Source organism: Chamaea fasciata, unplaced genomic scaffold (assembly GCF_029207755.1).
Source record: "Chamaea fasciata isolate MVZ Bird 193981 ecotype frontalis unplaced genomic scaffold, bChaFas1.0.hap1 SCAF_6, whole genome shotgun sequence".
Classification (NCBI taxonomy): Eukaryota; Metazoa; Chordata; class Aves; order Passeriformes; family Sylviidae; genus Chamaea; species Chamaea fasciata.
This window is the reverse complement of record NW_027094091.1, coordinates 54,244,430-54,264,813: the sequence shown is the minus strand read 5'-3', so window position 1 is coordinate 54,264,813 and position 20,384 is coordinate 54,244,430. Positions and strand designations below refer to the sequence as shown.

The 20,384-nt window shown below is 41.5% G+C and overlaps 1 long non-coding RNA gene across 2 annotated transcripts in view; it reads left to right on the top strand.

Moving 5' to 3' along the window:
• Positions 1-542: 542 nt before the first annotated feature.
• LOC136291388 (uncharacterized) overlaps positions 543-20,384 on the top strand; it is a 105,596-nt gene continuing 85,754 nt past the window's right edge. For both annotated transcript variants that reach the window (XR_010721515.1, XR_010721514.1), the window contains exon 1: positions 543-728. This is a non-coding gene — a long non-coding RNA (uncharacterized lncRNA). The remainder of the gene's footprint in view (positions 729-20,384) is intronic.

Here is a 20,384-nt window from a genome sequence, read left to right as displayed (position 1 = left end):
TTTTTGAGCATGTCTGAATCTTCCCCATGGAGCTCTGAGCAAAAGTGGGTGGGGATGGACATGGAAGCTGGGAACGCTGCTTTTACAGGTGTGCACAGTTCCCAAAGGCTACAGCTCATCCTGTTATGCCTGGAAGATATTCCCAAACCAGCAATATTTCCTCTTTGAATACAGAATTAAGTTTTTCAATCATGTAAAAAGGAAATTAATTTCAGGTAATTTCAACTCAAAGACAAGGGGAGCCCTTAAGGACTTGGTTCCTTCTGGCGGAGCTCTTTTGCCTAGAGTCATCCAGATAACAAGGCTTGTCAGATCTTCCAGTGAAATTCCTATTTGTGGATGTGTAACTTGTGAGAAACAGAACTGATGAAATCTTATTTCCTATGATTTTTTTTACCTCATCTCAGGCTGCCCTGCATTATAAATCAGTTAAACTAGGTTCCTCCCAAGCATTAGGATTCAGCGAGGGCATTTGCTCCTGCAGATTGCTTTCACCTGAACTTGTTGGTGTTCAGCTGGTGATGCCAACGGCAGAAGAAAACCCTGAACAGCTCTCATTCAAGTGCATGACAGAGTGTAGGTCAAGACTGATGCTAAGAACAAAGGTCTCATAAAGCAAAAGTTCCTTAGTCTCTGTAACATGTAACTCTGCTTCCTAAGTAGTTTTGTGTTTCCTGTGGACTTCCAGAGGATTGGACTAATCTTTGCTCCTTGTCTGGCACCACCAGGTAAGGCAAAATTCAGGGATAGATTTCTATTTGATGCAAAAGAGGATATGGTTGGATTGACTAGATAACTCTGAATCGAGCATATGAATCAAGCTTGCTCTAAAAGCCAATTAGATATCAGTGCTCTTAGCTGTTAGTTTTGATTGCTCATAATAATACTTTGGATTCTAATGTAACTTCTGCATCCTGCAGTGTGATTTTTTAGGTCTCCACAATAATTTTGTGTTCTTTGGTCTCCTTAAACTCATCTCTTTGGCCTACACAAATGATTTGAAGATCTCAAATGAATGCATGTGTACCACAGTGCAATTGTAGCTGCATGCTCTTGTAAAGAGCTCTTGAAAGTTTGTTTTAACTTGGAGTTACTTAGTATTAACTGCTCTGCTGTTCGCTGATAGAGTGACTATTTCTGCCTTCATGGCAGAGGCCGCTTCTTGCTGTGGCTGGAAATTGGAAAAGATAAGAGAAAGGTTTTGTGATTGTTTTCCTTTGTCCATAGACCTCTGTCTTCTCCTAAGTTTTTCTTCATGTCTTTGCTTATTTTTCACTGTATTTTGACCTCCCTATCAGCTTCCTTGAAAGCTGCAGGTATTGTGTGTCTGTTTTTCCAAAATTTCTTCCTGACCTCATTGCAGGAGATTTTCTCCCTGCAGGGGACCATCACCAGTAGGGGTGAGGGGAGGAGTGAATCTGTGGTTCAGCCCGACACACAGTAAATAAACTAGACAACCAGAAAAGTAATTTTGAGGTGTGCAATGGGTTTGAGATGGCTTCAACCCACCTTCTCCTTCCTGGTGATCAGGGATGCCTGTTGTCATGCCAGCTGGCGTATTACAGAGATCAGCAGTGGGAATTCATATTGGAATTGTGACTGGACTGTGTTTTGCAATTGCTGTAATTTACTAAGTGTACCATACATTGGTATTATACTTTCAGTACATTTTCTATTACTCCACTAAATCAGAAATCCCATGTGACATCAACTATATTCACACAAGTCCATTTGAAATGAAATCTTTCATCTGCCATGTGTGGACTCTCTAAAAGAACCTTGTCTGACAGAAAAAAAGGCGGGGAAAGAAGGCAAGATCAAGATTTAACCTTAGCAGTGAATTCACACTGACCTTGTTCTGGAATGGTCTTGATCTCCAATGGTAATGGATCAAGGCAAAAATTTAGTCTCTAATTCCATGATTTCATCTGGTAATGGATCAAAGCAAAAATTTAGTCTCTAAATCCACATAACATGAGGTACAGTATGCTTTTCTTTCTTAGCACTGGGGACAAGCTAAAAGAATCCTGCATCACATGTGAAAAATGCCTAGTTAATTTAATGGGGAAAGCTAAGCAGGTCTGCACTTAGGGTGAGGACAAGAGGCTTCCACAGACAAGACTGGGAATGCACATACCTCGAGGTTAAAGATGGAGCACTCCTTTAAGGGCAGACATACAATGTTAATTTAAGTACTCAAAGTGATTTTGCATAAGCGGGAGGGCAAAGGGACACCAGGTTCTCTTACTTTGTCATTGGATGATACAATATAGTAGCTGGAAACCTACTAGAAACTTATAATTAAAGGTCTCTGCAGAATATATGAAGGTTCTGCTGAGCTTCCTGCATAATTCTCAGTGAAAGGAGAGGAAAAATTCCTTTGAAAATACAGGAGGCAGTGAATCTGTCCTCTCTGTGTGAGAGAGCTCCAGCAGAGCTGCTGAGGCCTGATGTCACTGAAGCGTTGTAATACTTGAAGTACAGCATGATCAAATAAAATATGCAGAAAGCAAGCACAGCCTTAGGCTCATTTCCTTTCAAGCAAACAAATAAAAAAGGGTAAGGATATGGCAGGGGAAAACAACATAGGGAAGAAAGAAAACCTTTCATTCAGGAATTTTAGGTACCCAGAAGTCACTTCTGTGGCCACAACAGGACACGGATATTATTTGACCCAAGTTATGGACCACAGTCTGTGGTAGCCTCTGTGTTTCTGAGGGTGCCGAACATGGTATCCAGAGCTGTCTGCTCAGGCCCTGCTCTTTCAAATTGATTGGTATGAGTGGACCTGGTTTCCTATAAAGAATCTCTGTTGCATCTGTTAGGGCTGTTTGCAGATGTGGTTTTACTGTGTGCCTATGTCCAGCCATTCTGGAGAAGGAAGTATAAATAAAACTTTACAGAAGGATAAGTAAAACTCATTTGCCAGAACATCCCTAATTATCACTGTGAACTGATCTCCCACCACTGGTGCCAGACCAGTGGATTCATTCTCTCAGGCATTTTTGAGCTCAGATGTGCATCTGGTGGGACCCCTTGGGGGGACCTCTGTGATCCTTTGTCATCTTCTTGTGCTTCCCCTTCTGTGTGCTTGCCATCCAGACACTAAATGCAGAGGGTGCAGTTGGGTGGCTTGTGGGCAAAAAGTGCAGCTTCACCAGATGCAAATTAGTTTCATGTTTTGATCTGCTCCCTCACCACGCTCCCCAAGTTTGTGGTTGAAAGGAATTGTTTCTGTCTTACAGTTCCTGTGCTCTGTTAAGTCTTCTTGTCCACTAGTCTTTCTGCACCAGCATTTTGTCTTTGATCTTTGACAGAAATTGGATAGATGAATTAACATATCAAAACAAATAGGCTTCTTTTATTACCTTTCCCCCAATCCAGATAACTTGGAGCTTTTCCAGGAGCAGAATCTCCTCTATTTATTACATCTTTTTATGCTGATCAAGGTTTGCCATCTTTGTGTAATAGGACACAGAGCTGGAAATAGAAGACTGTTCGTATCAATTTCTGTTTGATCTTCTCTTCACCACACTGCCATTGAAAGGTTTTCCTTATCTCTGCAGTTGGCTACAGTGTATAAAATCACTTGCTGCTAACAGTGTTCTGTTGCTCTTTCTCAATTTTTCTGCAAGGTGGTTTTTTTTTGGGTGTTGTTTTTTTTTTTTTTTTTTTTTTTTTCTCTTCTTTTTTTTTTTTTTTTTTGGCACTCAGAAATGGATAGACTTAGTTCAGCCCAAGAAACTGTTGGGCTAGAAAAGTAGAGGAAAGACTGTCCCATAATGACACAGAAGTTAAGGACATTTGTTTCCAATCTTTTCATTTAGTTTGTCACTACCAAAGGTAAGGTAAAGGACAAAATGTAACATCACAAAGTTCTCATATAGAGGGAGGTTTTTGTTCCTGGAGTATAGCAATAGGAATTAGCTTAGAGAAGACTGAGAAAAAGAAGACAAGTTGCTGTGAACTGTCACAGTCCCCTGTTATGTTTGCTGACTTTCTGGATTTTATGATGTTCCAGTAGTTCAAGGTCAGCTCGGTATTCCATCTTCTTAAGGCAGGTGTTTCAGTGAGGCTTTGAGCTTTCATGTTTAAAACAAGGCAGCCCTCCCAAATTCACATTTTCCAACCTTTGTAAGAAGTGGTAAGACATGTTTTCCTGGTACCAAGGACTTCAAAACTGCTGGGCATTTTTAAATCGCATGCTGCTGATCCTCTTTTTCCAAGTGAAATAGTTACACTTCCCACTTTGTAGACAATGGGAGTCTTATCTCTGCTGTGTTAAAAGCAGAGTAATTCAAAGCTGAGCTGAGCTGTTTTGAAAATCCCTCCTTGAGTTCCCCGGCTTTAATCTCCTGGTCCTGCAAGTGAAACCTGTACATTCCTTCAGCCCCTCTCTGGCTTTAAAAGAAGTGCACTTTCTAACTAAGCTTGTATCTCACATGTGAAGTGATAGGGGGATGAGTGAGAAAGGTTTACACGGATTTGGAAGTCACCCTTTAGTTTTTTTCATTCTAGTGTCATAGGAACAACAACCTTTGCTTAGTGTAGTAAATATTTATCGGTATATGCTAGCTAAACTTTACAGAGGAGGATGTGGCATGGTTTATCTGGAAGGATGGCAAGGCATGAAAAATAATTGTGGTGACTTGAAAACCCAAAAGTGCAATTTAGTGCGTGGTGCCATTTCTGATTTGCATTTCACTGTGTACCAGTGGCAGGAAAAAAGACGTAATTAGTGTCATAAAGCATGGACTTCCAAACCCCTTGAGAAACACAGCAACCCCTTCTAGAGTTTTAGTTGACATGGTGATATTTAAAAACAGCAATAGAGGACCTTGGAAGCCATGGTAACCTTACTGTACAGAGACACTAAAATGTAAAGAACCCTGTGGTGAGATAATGCAAAAGGTGTGTGTTGGCATTGGAGCTGCCCCCCTGGGAAGCACTTACGATGTGAAAGTTGTCAGGGGCAGATGGTGTTTGGTCCCTGACTTCATGTCTCTGTGCTCATGAGAATTACCAGTATTGCCCACTGCTGCCCTTCTGCAAAGCTGCTATTACAGGGGTCACTCTATTGACCGACCACGTGGGTGTTGTGAAGGAGGGCGGCCTGTCAGGCAGTGCATCAGGGTGCAAAATCTGGAGTCCTGTGCTCTATGTCAAGCTCCTCTAGGGGCTTACAGTGTTGTATGGCTTTCTGCTCTCTCCTTGGGTCAGAGTTATATCTTGGCTCCACTGAAATGTGCCAGGCTTTTGGCCAGAGAGGCATGCAGCAGGGATTCTGCCTAAGAATACTGTCCAAAAATTTACTGGGGCCCTGATCTTGCTCAGAGCTTCTAGATTGCTAAAGCAATATGAAGGTTAGCAAGAATAACTCATTACAGACAGCCTAGCAAAGCTATCCCCACAAAGAGTCCTAGAAGGGTGGTCTCTGAGGTGTATTTGACTGGCTTCACATACCTCTGCCTAATGCAGAGATGTACTTTCACACTGGTTTCTGGCAGGCTTGAGCAATCTGTAAATCACCTCAGGTCTTTAAAACCATGACTGCCAGATGTCCTCCTGTAGCCAGAGGAAAAACTGCACTCTCTGAGTTGTAGTGTTTCCCACCTTGGAAAAGGTGGCTTTTGTTTTTCCTACAGTATTCATACAAAGCTAAGTGCCATTAATATATTTTTTGTAACTTCTTCTGGCAGCAGGTGATGGTGAATGGATAAATGCAGTTACTCCAGACCTTAAGACTTAAACCAGTCTGAAGCTATAATGGCAATACCAAAGATGTCAATAAATTTTCAAGTTTAGAGAGAAGTGATGGATTAGTATTACGGCATGGGTTTTTTTTCTGTTTACTGGTTTCTTTTAGACAAATCAAAAAAGGTTCAGCTGTTCCCAACAATATTGAATGAGCCTCTAAAAGTTTTTCAGACATACAGTGGTGGTTGACTTCATACTGGTGATCCAGTGGCTGAAGAGACTCATGCTGCAAACCTTGCAGAGGATTTTATGCCTTCATCAGTCTCTTAAGGTTCATGTTTTACTGTGCAGATAATTGTATTTGTGTGCTGTTGTCATGGTTGCATAGGTATGGTCTTTCCCATTCTGGAAGACAGAGAGGAAATTTAACAGTATGTCGCTGAGCAGGTAAAATCACACAGGGACACATGCCTGTTGAAGCAGCAGTATTCTGTTCTTCCTCTTATCTTTTCCCTTATCCAGCCCCTCTTACCTCTAGTTCTGCACTCTCATTTTAATCTGTGTGACACATTCCCTGCAAGGAGCTCCTAAGATCTTTACCACTAACCTAAGGGTTGATGCTGGTGAGAGCACTATCACAGTGACAAACAGAAGGGCCAGACCAGTGCACAGAGCCTCTGACATCCCGGCTGCATTCCAGTACAAATCTGCTTGGATTTAGAGTTTTGTTTTTTTTTTTCTCCTTGCGTAATTTCTTACCAATCTCCTTCTTCTCTGCAATGTTTACATTCATGACTTTCTGGCCCTTAGACTGTCTTTCCTCTTCTGCTCCCCAGGGGTCTTTGCTGATTTCTTTCTTTCATTGTGTTCATGTCTGCATGAGGAGAGGTTGGGTCAGGAAGCACAGGCTTTGTCAGAAGGGAAAGGATTAGAGGAACTGTGAATGTCCTAGGACAAAGTTAGACCTCTAGAGCTGTAGATACCAATTCTTTCCTTCTGATCCTGGATAGGCTTGAGCAACAGCTGGAGGTCAGCAAACCAGCAGACTCCTCTGTCACCATTTGTCATTGTGTAATGAGGAGCTTGTTGTATGACAGGGCTGCCAATGATTTCTCTGTCTGGACCCTTTAGGCGATTTTGTTTTGGTGCTTTGTAGCAAAATAAGTGTGATCACAGCAAGCCCAAGCAAATGTGTAGTGTACTGCATTGACATAGGTAAGGCAGGCACGGAAGATGCACCAGCAAGGTGCCCACAGCCAAGGTACAAATGCTTCCAGTGAGCTAGGTATCTGCTTTGGTGACTAAGGAGGCTAGTCTGGTGGGACCAGCCAGCGAGGCACTTACTGGTGTCTGACACAATGCACTGGTTCTGCAGTGGGAGTGGAGGAGAAAGAGGTAGAGATTGAGAGCAAGTGCTGAAAGCCTTCCTGGTTTCCCTTAGAAACTCATACTTGGATAATGTGCCAAAACCTACTTTGCTGCTGTTGTGTCTCAGTTGGATCTTTCAAGGCAGCAAAAAGATGTTGGCATTTGCTGCCAAGGTGCCTCTGCTTTGTTTTGTAAACATGTTCTAATGTTGCTTGCAATGTATGACTTTAAGAGCTTGGTTTTCTTCGGCTTAGCAAAGCAAGTAATGGGAATAGCTGTGTCCTGCTGCCACTTTGAGGGGAATGAAAAAAGACAGAAAGCAATTATTCAAGTCAGAATGCGTGCAGAGCATTTTTATTATTGTTATTTATTGTTTTATGGTCATGCGAGTAGTGCTGCGCTTTGGAGGACGCAAAGCGTGCCTTTGGCACAGTTCGTGTAAATCACCACAGCTCCATGACACCTTTGGATTTACACCAGCTTGCTTTCTCTACATCCTGGCCCCTGGCTTCAGCCTCCAAAAATTGCCTTGTGCATTTTAAATGTGAAAAATTGGGACAGCAGGCATGATGAACATAAGAGAGGGGATGGGGAGAAAGCAACCGAGCTTGCTGTCTGATGTGAGGTGCTGGGTGCATGGGAAGAGCATGACCTTCTCTCCTCTCTGATTTTTCATCTGAAAAGCTTTGATAAACCTTTTCGTAGTATTTTGGCTAATAGTTACATTGGAGTAGGAAATGGGAAGCAGAGGCATATTATAAATCCTTGAGGTTAAAATAGCTAAAACAGCTAAATTCCTGTTTACATTAAAATATGTTAGTTTGCTTCTCTGGCAGTTTAGCTGGCAGAAGTATTTTTATTTCTTTTAAACATGTAGATGAGTGTCCCCTTGTGCTTCTTCACGCACATGGAAGCTGCTGCTGTGCCTGAAGGCTCAATGTGAGTAACCCACCCCTTGGTCTGGGTTCAGCCATGATTTAGAGCCTTTTTTGGTTGTCATGGTTTTCCCCGTCCACATCTCCATGCTTAAGATTTCCCAGGGTAGGGAAGTGCAGCTATGAAAAATCATGGAGGTGGTTGTAGAGAGTTGGTGAGAAGTTGTGTTAAAAAGAATGTTCTTATGGGGAATGTGTGCAAGGATTTATTTATTTATTCTGTTTTGGTGGGGTGGGAATGAGGCTTTCTGACTCCTGTCACTTTGGGCAACTTCCCAAGGCCCCCATGGCTGCTCTGCTCTGTGCACCTTCCACCTTGGGGACTGACTCTGGCTGAGTGGGGCACCAGCAGCCACTGTTCCTGCAGAGGCACAGATTGAGGATGGCACTCCTCCTCAGAAGAGGGGCAGGCACCACATGGGCTTGCCCCGTTTCCTCCAAGCGGGTGCCTCTGGAGCTGTTGCAGGAAAACCAAGGAAGAAGTGGGTTGTGTGGGCTGGCTGAAATCAGGGCACTGGCATGGTGGTGATTGGGGTCCTGATCCTTACAAAAACCAAAGCAGCCAGCACTATCAAGATGTGTAGAATAATAAGACAAGGTAACTTCCAAAATTTAATCCCTGTTAATTTCCATGGGTTTAAAATTAGGTTAACCTCTATAACTAGCAAAATAAGGCTTTCAATAATCATCCCCAGGGCAAAAGGAACTTCTAAAAAAAAAGAAAGCCAACCCAACAACAACAAACAACCTTAATTTTGTTCCATCTATTCTATGCTGAGTTCTTAGGCACATTTTACTGCTGTCTCTTCCAAGCAGCCCAGGTGAGGTGCTCTGCTTTACCATCAGGCAGTGCTCTCTGCAAAATGTCCATGCGACCTCAGCAGCATTGCTGTAATTCACCTTGAGAGTGCTTATCAGCATGCTCACTGTCAATACAACTCTGGCAAGCTTTCTAACTAACCTTTTTAACTAGTCTTTTTAACAAGCTGTGATGTCTGTATTTTCCACTCTAGCTGTTAACATAACATTGTACGTTTTTAATTTCAGCTTGATTATAGTAGCTCGTGCATTTGGCTGTATCTGTATCCTTGCAGTCTCGATACTGACAGTGACCTAACTCCAGCTGAAGTGAGGCTAAGCCTGCTGAGGCTTCAGACCTAAAAATGCCCTGCTTGCATTTTTACAAAGCAGAAGTCATAACTTTTCCAAGCCTAATTTGCAGTTTAACTATGCAAAGTTGTGAAGAACTGTCTGGAAAGAAACAGGAACTCTCACAGAATTGCAGATTTCTTTTCTCCCAAAGACAAGCCTAAACCACTTATTGATCTGAATGGAGACATTTTTATTCTTGCATTTTTTTGTAAAGCAAGAAGTGCAGCCTTTTTGCCTATCAAAACCTGGGAAAAGTATTAGGTGAAATATTGTTTCAGTCAGTAAAAGAAAAAGGAAAACTGTGCACCTTACAAAAACCAAAAAGAAAATACTTCTCTGAGGAGAGATAAACATTTTGGAAAGAAAAATCAAAATGCTTAGTTTTGAAAGTGGTTTGTTTGCACACTTTCATTTCTACTTTTACCTGGACGTACCTGTTAGCTAAAAGGTTTTTTGAATTTTCAGATAATCCTAGATAAATCAGAACAATATTTTAGACTCCTTTTTCTTGGTAGTTGATTTTATATTCATATGAGGACTGTTGTCTAGCAACTGTTAGAGAAACAGAGCTGAGGTATGACCTCCAGAAATAACCTCTGAAACTGAAATTTGCTGTGTATTTGAGCCACCTGCATCACTGAAAGAAAATAAGTCCCTCCCTAGTCCTGGCTTTTTCCCCAACTCTTTATGGTGTCTATCCCAGCGTGAGTTGTGTTTGGGGATGTGTGAGGGATAGGGTGTTGGTGCAATGGACAGACCCTTTCTTTTGGCGTTAGAGAATTACAAAAGTTTGGAAAGGACCTTGAAAGATCATCTGGTCCATCCCTTTGTGGGAAGGGGAGCCTCGATGAGACTATGTAGCATGCTGTCCGATTGCACCTTGAAACTCCAGTGATGGACACACTACTACATACATCCCTGTGGAGGTTGTTCCAGTGATTGTTTCACTGTAAGAAATTTCTTGCTTCAGAATGGAACCTCTTTTGGTGCAACCTCTACTTGTTGCCCCTTACTTTGTCCATGCGACCCTTGTGCTGAATAATTTCCCTGTTACATGCATCTTTGCAGGAACATGTCTATTTTATATCCACATGCTTCAGGCAGTGAGGTATTGGGAAGGCAGGAGACCTCACAACTTTGCCAAGCAGAGAGAACATCAATAAACATTGCAGGCAGAATTTGTGGTGAGCCTCACAGAGTTTGGATGAAGCTCTAGGAAGCCTAGAAAAAAAACAGAATAGCTCAGAGAGAAGCAGAGCTAATGCACCTTAATTTCCTACGTGTTTGTATTTTGAGGAGCAACTCCACATAGGTTTGCTGGGGCTTGGTCAGATGGAGCATTCATGGTACAGCCTTCTCCCATCCAGGCTCTTAAATAGTATTTTTACTTGCTCTCCTGCTAATTCCCGCAAAAACCATGAATGTTTCTGAGGTCGCTTCCTCCCTGCCAAAGGCAACGGAAATTGGCTAATGAGCTCAGAGTCAGCAGAGGGAGGCAAAAAGGCACATACAGAGCATTTAACTGGTTTGGAAGCCAAACCACAAGCTTAATCCTTGGAGAACACAGTCATGTGACATGAGGAGTTAAATTGCCAGCGTGTGTGGGAGGGAGGTGAGCGGGTTATTACCATAGCATGCATGGGGATGCCTCAGTGGGTGGGAAACTCCTAAACTTCAGCTTTGAAAGGGACTGCTATTCCTAAAACTGCTTTGCTCCCTCTTGTGTCCCATGGCATGACTAAGGGGCCTTGCCAGTCAAGAGGAAAACAGAGAGTTGGACTCAGATAGTGAAAGCTCCCTGATGCTGTCAGCGCTCCAGGGCCCTGATGCCAGTAGGGCTTCCAAACTGATTTAGAAGGAAATAAAATAGTGGGGAGGGAGAGGAGGAGGCATAAATATTTTTCCCTTGTTAACTTATTTTCCCGTTTTGTGCATGAGCTAATGTGATGGAAAGCGATGCAGCTAAATAAAGCGCATTTGTTGGGAGCTGTGTGCTGTGCTGTGAGTTATGGCTGGAAACCACTCACTGGCCAGTCCATTCCTTTCCTGCTCTATGTCACCATGTGCCCCCAGCAGTGCCCGAGGCAGAAAGCCCTTGGGAAGTGTAATGAATGTTGTGGGGTGAAAAATGCAAATCTGGTCAGTGCAGAGAGCAAGGGCCAAGTTGTGCAGCTGCTTTTGCCATTGTGACTGTGGTTCAGCACCTGAGCCCATAAAAGTGAGGGATGTCACCAGCCCTGGGGGAAGGAATAGCAAAAGGGCAGACTTCCAGCAGGACAGGTCATGGGTTATGCCACTTCCTTCACGAAGCAAGAGAGGTGCTCAGGGTATGTGCACTCCTGAATAAGGTTTCACTTCTTAGTTCTCCTTTTGCCGCCTATTTGAGAGACTCTCTGTTGCATCTTTACCTGGTCTGCAGCAGGTTATTACAAACACTGTAACGCAGTTCTAGCTGTGAAGTGCCTCATGTTTTCCCATGGAGCACATCTCCTGCAGAGACTTCTCCCTGGCCTGCATGTTCTAAATGAAACTCTCATTTTGATGCGTCTTCCATCTGCTTAAGTGTTGGCCATAAATAACAACATATTACAAAATTGCCTTCTTGTCAACACACAGATTGTTTATGTGTCATTTCCTCTATCCTTTGTATTGCTGCAACTTCCTAGGGAAGGAGGATTTATTGGTATAGCACCATTTGGGAATGGAACCAAATCCTATGGAGTATGAAATAAATATAGTCAATTTTTGGTACTACATTTTTATTTATTTTTTTATGAGACATCTTCTTTCCTTGACGGCTTTGCATCTCACCATGTGGCATCCACTAGCTTTGCCATGTCATCTGTTGTTTAGGGTCTTATATTTCTAGAGTATGTTTGCAAGCTGAGTGTAGAACTGTGAACCACAGTCCCACGGTATTTTTGACTGAAAGCTAATCTGGAATTTCCACTTACTCTAAGCTAATCTTGATTCACCACAGCCTCATTTTGGTGTCAAATTGAAAGAAGAGCTCTATCAACTTTAAAATACAGCTGGGAGATTGGTCAAGGGTCATATTAGGAAAGAAACAGAAGTTTCTGTTTTCTGTGATCTCTAAATCAAATAGGCTATAAATAAGTACCCTTGACTTAAGTATTGCCTTTCCTGTGCCAGCAAATTGTTAAAGCCCTTCCATTCTGAAGGCAGTGGACTTGTGTGAATGCTCCCTTCCCTAGCAGCTGACTGGGCCTGGCTCTTTGGGGACCGGCCACTGCTCCGAATACAGAATTTTACAAGAGCTCACAGTTTTCATGTTGAGCACTGTTGGAATGTTGCTCTGTCACTTGAAATGCTGAAATGTCGTTACTGAAGCTGTTACTAAGCCTGTATTGTCTCAGTGACAAGTGCTCTTGTCCCAGTGAGATTTACTCTAGATGCAGTGGATGCAGGGGATGCCTGGACTGGGACCATTGGGGTGGTGAAAGTAGAGAGCTGGGTGTCTGTCCTTGTGGCCCTGGGCCAGCAGTAGCACAGCTGTCTTCAATGCTGGATTGTGCTATTCCACAATTGTTTTGTAAAAGCGGGCATCTTGAAGTCTTTCTTATTGAGGATAATTATATATGTGCTATGTGTGTAGCTCATCCTCACAAGCAAATATATTTCCAAATAGAGTTACTTCGGGGTGGAAATACTTGTCTTTCTTGCTTGCATTTGTACAAGGAAACTTTTGTTCCATCTCCCAGAGGAAGGGGGTCTGGCTAAATACGCCAGGCATATGCTTTTGAGGGGAAAGACCTCATATAAGCAACAACTACTCCTGGCTCTAGACCACTCAGTTGGACCTGGAGAGTTTAGACGATGATTCAAGAACAAAAGCTCTGCCTAAAAAGGCCTGTTGCCATTTCTGTGTAGACATAAGTCAAGTCTGAGACATGCTTCTAGCCTTTTTACAATATATGTGACAAAATTCCCAGAATCTGCTGCTCTAACTTTCCCAGAGGGACAGAATTTGGACTGCTTGTTTGCCTTAAGGTTTATTAGATCCTTTGGAGAACTGACAGCATGGATAGCTTTTCTTAAAAAATTGTTTCCTTTAATCTTCACTGAGCTTTGTTGGCTTTACTGGTGCTATGTTTTACAATTAACAATGGTGGATTTTGTGATGTAGAGATCACTGGCTTAACTCTGTTTCTGTTCAGATCTGCAGTAAGCCTCCCAGAAAATCTCTCTCTTTGTTTCCCTTACCCAGAGCTTGCTTATACAGATGTATACAGAAATTTACTTTTTCTTGCATGCATGAATTAGTCCCTCAAAAAGAGGTGACACTCATCTTCTTTGGGAGAAAGCTAGAAGGCTTCAAGCTCCTGAGAAGAGGGAAGGTCACCACATGGTCTGCAGAGTGCAGGGAGGAAATGCACAATTTGGCCTCCACTGTGACAGGTGGACACATTGTAGGTACCCCAAGGCTCACGTAGATTTTGCAGAGAGCCTTGAAAGTTTGGTTGAAACCCCTGGAGACGGAAACATGCAGTGAAAGCAAAGCAAGCAGGGGGATTATTTATGATCGATCTGCTTCTCTTCAGGTTTTTTCATTATTGTTTTTTATTCCTTCAAATGAGAAAGCTGGCTGATTTTTTCCAATGAAAATTTGTCTTCTGAGATTTAAAGATCTCTTCAAATAGCTAAAGATGTTTAGGCTTTTTAGGGCATTTGTTGCTAAAAGCAGAACAAAAGCTTCTGGCTGCATTATGTTTGTAACATGAAATGGCTCTGTTTTATTCTTAGTATAAATATATCTTTGTCTTATGGAAATAGATTTCATAACTGATCCTATGCTGACCAGAAAATAAGCAGCATTAATCATAAGAGGCAAAACCCTGATGTACAAATTTCTTTTTTAACAATAGTGAAAATATTGTAGTTTTAAATAGGGTGAACATTCCTCAGAAAATATTATTTCACTGCCTGCTTAATCTTACACTGGGATTCTAGGGAGATGTGTTACAATTTCTGGGTATATTTCTCCACTTCAAGGGTAGTGACGATTATCAGAATATTAACATATCTGAAATAATCTTCCTTTTAAAGAAAGGAGGAAGCTTAGCCACTATACCCCAGGTTTGTAGTGGATAACATAGGAATTTTTATATTTCTGGAAAAAAAGATTAAGAAAAAAGCATTCCAACAGAAAAGGACAGGGGATTAGACTTTTTGCTCAGGATCTGAGGTATCTGTGGCTGGTCTTTAATTGCCAGTCAAGCAGAGACATTGATCAGGAATGACACGGGCAAAACTGAGCTTGCCCTGAGGTGGAAGTTTGCCCTGTAACTTCTAGAGGTCCCTTCCATCCCTGTGGGTGCATGATAGTTCCATGCACTATGGACTTGTCTTCCTGACAGCCATTACTTCTCATTGGATACGTGTGATTTTTGTCTTCCTGTACAGAGAGTAAGCTTAACAAACTGAGGACCTATTTAAGAAAGAAAGAGGGAAAAAAAAAAAAAAAGGGGGGGGGGAAAAGTGGATAGATTCCCAAATCAAATGCTATTTAATTATAAAACTCTCTGATTCTGCATGGCTTTATATTGCTCTTTTGTCCTTTTCTATGTGTGTTTTCTCATGGAGCTTTAGCTGGATGATCTAGCTTTTGTGTTTTTCCTGCAGAATCTGTGTCTCAGGCTGAGCAGTGCTTGCAGAACTGGTTGCAGCTAACTGTTTGTTGTTCTTCATGCTCAAAAGCAGTCCCTGCACATTCTCTGCTTCACACTGTATCTTGCTCTAAAAGCAAGGTATCTTTATTTTCCAAAAGATACTTCCAGTGTTGCTTCCTGCAGTAATACTGAATAATCAGGTGAATTATCGGTGAGTGCAACTCACTGTTATCATCCTCACCCTGCACTCGAGATGGAGTCAGAGAGACAGACAAACTAAAATCATTAAAAAAGTAAATTTATTGTTTCAATTCAGTAATTTGATTGTGCAAATTCTTACTTTCTGCTGTGGTGTCAAAACAGCAGTCTCTAGGCAGTGCAGAAGTTTGAGTTACTTGCTGCTCTTTGGCAGGGCAGTTCAACTTGAGCGTTCAGAAAATGAGGTTCACACTGTTAAAGATCATGCAAAACTTTATGGTTGCCAAACATCATAAATATAAAAATGTAGTGTCCCAAGTCGTGGCCTCCATGCTCTCTTTTTCATTCCACTAAGGTCCTACTGAACAAAAAAGAAAGAGCCATGACTTGGATGCTACTGTGGTTTATTTACCTCATAGTCCTAAAAAGCAGCTCCAAGGAAAAGGGTGATATCACCACGTGTGCCATTTCTTGGGTGGATGCTCATTGTGCACACATTAAAGCAAAGTCACAGTCTGAAGCAAAACATGGGGAGTACAATTGTGCTACTATTTTTCAGTACATCTAATGTTAAATTTGCTAACAAGTCTCTGTCCAGAGTTCACTGCATGGGCTTTTTTCATTGTAAGCTACCTTCTGTTTGATGCTGTAGGAAACTGTGGTGTTAGCACAGAACCTTGTCCTCATGTGCAACTCATGAGAGTGCCCTTTCTGATCTAAGACTGCAGGTTCTCTTGCTACTATGACTAGGATCTGCTCAGCTGTCTCGTTGAGGAGAGATTTTTCTCTTTGCTTCATTTCCTGTGTTTTGTTTTTTGAGATTTCCCGGAATTTTTGTGGGTGGTCAGGGTTTGGCCCTCCTACTCCTGCAGTTAGAGTTCCTGCATGTTAACGAAAAACAACTTCATAACACTTTTACTACCTTGGGGTGGAGGCAGAGACACTGTTCTTCATTTTGAGCATATTTTATATACAGTTATGAAACCTAGGCTGCTAAGAAGAGTGGAGCCATCCCCAGTGTAGCAGCCAACAATTTTGACCCAATAATTTCTGTAAAACAGAGATTTATCAGACATTTTCACCTGGTTTTCTTTTTAGTATTTAAAAATTGTTTGTATCTTGGAGAAATGTGTACAAATGGGCCATCTCTTTCAGACTTATGCACAGAGACGGCTCTTAACATGATACAGATCACTCTGTTTCACCATGCAAAAATGTGTAGCATCCATAGGCCAGTGTATTTAACAAAGCTGTTGCTTTATGGGAGTCTATTTAGACCTTTGCAGTCCATTGCTATCCTGCTTATGAGTTACTGGCTGTACCTCATGCTTGCCAGCAGGTTCTCTGGTGTGTCTCACTGTCTCCCCACAAAGTGAAGTTATATTTCTGTGTGATACAGAGGTGAGGATGCTTCATGAATGGTGCTTTTCATCTGTGTGTGGCGGGGTGCTGGACAAGAGAAGTCTTGAGTCCTTGGTCCCCTCTGTTGTAGGGCAAGCTGAACTGTGGGGCTGTGAAATGCTTAGTACAAGGTCTGTCCTGCTCTGGCAAAACTCAAGCTTTAACAAGCTGCTTGCCAGACAATGTGTCTGTGGAGTATTTTTCATGGAGTTCCTGATTTTTCAACAGTCTTGGTACTCAAAGACCAGAAAAGTTCCCTGCTCTCCTTAATAACTGGCAACTAAGGAAATTCATAGCTTTATTGCTGCTTTCTCCTATTATTCTGTACTGGACTGAAAGTTGCATCTTTTAGGAGTGCTGCTTTGTCTTTGATCTCACAAATAAAGCTGAGAGTAGAGGACCTGGAGCCAAGACTGGGTACACTGAGAAAAAAGTGAGTGGGAGCAGAAGCAGGTTTCTCTGTTACATTCATTTCCAGACAGCCAAACAATTAGCTTCAGGACTTCAGAAAACTATTGCTGTTGTCTTCTGATGCTTCAGAAGTGGCTCCACATGAGCCATTACCATACCAGCATTTGATGGAAGTGTGATCTTCACTTATGGGCTGCTGATGCGTACAATATGAAAGATGAATTTTCTGCTCAGACACTCCCCAGCTTATTGTAGTAGAAAATTGTGCTTGGTGCTACATTGTTTCTTTTGCAGTACATTCTCTGTTATATTTCCAATGCTTGAATCAGGGTTACAGATTTCTAGAGTTATGTGGTGACAGCATAACCTTGGAACTATTTTAAGACAGTGTGGCAGGTAATAGAGGCCCCCAATTTACATTTGGTAATAAAAAAATAGCTTCTATAAAATTTAATATGGACATAGAAATATTATTATGACTTTGCAAGTCATTGCAATGGAAAAGCTTCCCTGCAAGGTTTTCTTTCCAGAGGCAGCACTTGGCAGTGGTGGTTTCCTCACTTAGGTCAAATGTGCTCATTGTAGTTTTCAGTCGTACAGGGTGATGGTAACAGAAGGAAGTGATAGAAAAAATAAATTTGATTTTTATTGTTGCCTTAGTTTCAATAATCTAGGATGTTATTAATAACTTCAGCTACTTGAATAATTTATAAGATGCATCTCTGGTTTTTTTCACATTAGTTATTTGATCATTTACCCTGATTATTGTTGTTTTATAATTACAGTGGTGCCTAGAGGATCAAATTAAGTTGAGGGTCTCTTACTCTGTCTGCTAAGATGGAGATCTTTCCTAAGGAAGCTGTAATCTAAGTTTCTGTGATAAAGAGAGAAGAAAGAAGATAAAACAGTTTGCTAAGGGTTATAGCAAAGTCTCTGGCAAAGCTGAGTTGTCATCTTGGAATTCTTAATGCCAAAATGACAGACTGAAGGTTTATCTTTAATACCCAAGATGGTGGTATTTAATAGAGCTGAGAAGTCTAGAAGGAGAAATAAAATCCATTTTGTGCCAGTGGGAATGAATCCATGAAGGCTTGGATGTGAGGGCTATTTTAACAGCTCTTCCTGAAGCACTTGTCTGTCTTAGCTTGACCCCAAGGCATGGACCAGAGATCTTTGATTATCACATGAGGTGGTTCTTAGGCTGAACTCAACAAAATTCAGAATAAATTTCAGATTCATCTGCATGCTTTCCATTGCCCTGACAAGAAAAACTGTTGAAACTGTCTAATTACATTTCTATGGTTTAATATTGCTGACTCTAATTTATTATCTTGATTGAACTTATGTACAGTGTTTGCCATTGTAGCTGAAGTTTGAGAATTCAATAAATTATGAGATTGACTTATTTCCATTAAAAAGGCAATTTTGAAATAAGATTGCTCCTCTGTCATGCTATAATTGAAGACTGAAACGTAATGAGAGCAAACGATGGTTCTGTGGATTTCAACAAGCCATTAAAAACAAGGGAAAAAAAACTTTGAAAACCTCAAACTCACTCTCTCTGTTTTAGTTTAACAGCAAATTCAGAAATATAGCTGCTCACTGAAATCGAGACAAGTGGCTTTGTTGTGTTTAAGACCAAAGAAACAGAATTGAATTAAAATATTTTATGAATAAGGTAATTTGCCTGAAGATGTAGAGTATTGTTCTCTGCCTTTTAGTATTACAGACCTTTTCCAGTTTCCTGTTGACTTAGTCAGACCAATAGAGATCCTTTGTGTGTGCAGTTAGATTTTGATGTAAGCCAGTGGACAGGAGAGATCAGTCCCAGAGGATGATTCAATCTCTGTGTCTTAGAAGGCCATGAATGAACTGAACTTTGGTGTAGCTTTTCTTTCTTTATTAGACCACCTTAGAGTAGAAAGTTAATCCTCAGGACATGAATGTTTAAGACTGAAATGTCTTATATTTGAGTTTTAGGAAAAGAAGGAATAATTTCTGGGAAAATAAATATTGCACATCTAGTTTTTTAATTTTTTTTTTCTGGAAATTGCATGAAATCCCAGAAAAATTGTTCAAGGATGAATCCCAATGGCCAGGTACTCACTTCTTCCTATCTGAGAGAGGATATATTTGTGGAGGGGGTTTTTTGGTGCACATTTGTTTGAAAATTTCTTTAAAGCCTGTCAGGAGCCAAGATTCCAAATATCACAGAATAATCCATTTCCCTGTTTCAGTGGTCTCTGGCCCCTTGAAGTTCCAGTTGCAATTACGAAGATGGTCTTGAAATTAAAAAGCTAACTTGTGCTTTTTTGTGTGCACTTGTGCCAAGTTTTGTAATTTGTAGAAGAACCACCAGGCATCTATGCTGTAAGGGATTCCTGGAAGTGTTTTGCTATTGCAAAGAGATTTACTGTACGTACCAAGACAGAAGATTGTCTCATTCTTCATATGTCTCAGTGTTTGGAGGATTAAAATTCAGGTGTGTGGTGCGTTGTTGTGTATGTGTGTGGTGTGTTCATTTTGATTGTGTCCTAAATACATTGTTTTGACATTTGCGCATTCCTTGGCTCATGACCAAGGTTTCTTTGCTGCCTGTGGACAGATATTTGGATATGGAAGCATCAGTGCTTTTGAGGGGAATAGTTACCTCATTTTAGGCAGTAGTGGTGTCTCATATGCCTGTGCCCAGAATGGTATTATGGAGGTTGACGTGTGATTAGTAGGAATGCAAGAGATACCTTAAATCCTTTGAAACATATAGCGTTAGAGCTGTGCCAGAGTAAAAATCAGTTTCTTGCTGCAGGATCTGGAATCTGATCATCAGCTCCTGCAACAAAATCACTCCAGTGAGCCTAAACCTTTGTGGCATCTGGGTTCTATCCCATTAGGTTTCATTCGTTTGTCGGTCACAGGTTTTCAGTCTGCTTAGCTGGACAGGTATTCACTCCATCACCCAGAGGGAAAGTGGCTGGCTGGGGATATGGTAATGAGTGACGTAATTACAGAGGTCACCAGGCAGCCTGGCTCTATATCAGGACACGTGTGACTTCTTGATTATTCCCAGGTTACCAATGTTTTAGGTCTGTTTATTTTCAGCAAAACATTATTGGTGCATGAAATTACTGCTAAGATCTCAAGAGGTTCCAGAGGAGAATGTTAATATTGTTAGGATCTCGCACTTAGGAAAGGAAGCTGGCAAAAGGTGCACAAAGGTAGGGAGGCAGGCTCTAATTATAAGCCCAATTAAAGTATCTGAAGGAACAAAAAGCATAGTCTAAGAGGTAACATAGACCAAACAGAAAACAAATCCATCTCTGCACTGTGATTTCTGTGACAGAAACCAGATTGTGCTCTGGTTTTACAAGAGCATTGAGATTCCTTAACAAGAATACTCGAGAATAGAGAAGGATATAAAGTAAACCCATTATAGAAATTTTTTTGTGTAGTAATCAGAGGGGTGGTGGTGGAATTGTGTGCACACAGCAAAAGGAAAAAGGTTGATTTCTAGTCCCCCAGACCTCCCCCCAGCTCCACTCCCAAGGCCAGCAGGGCTTTCCTGTGCTTATTCTTTCTTAGCAGAGATAATTAT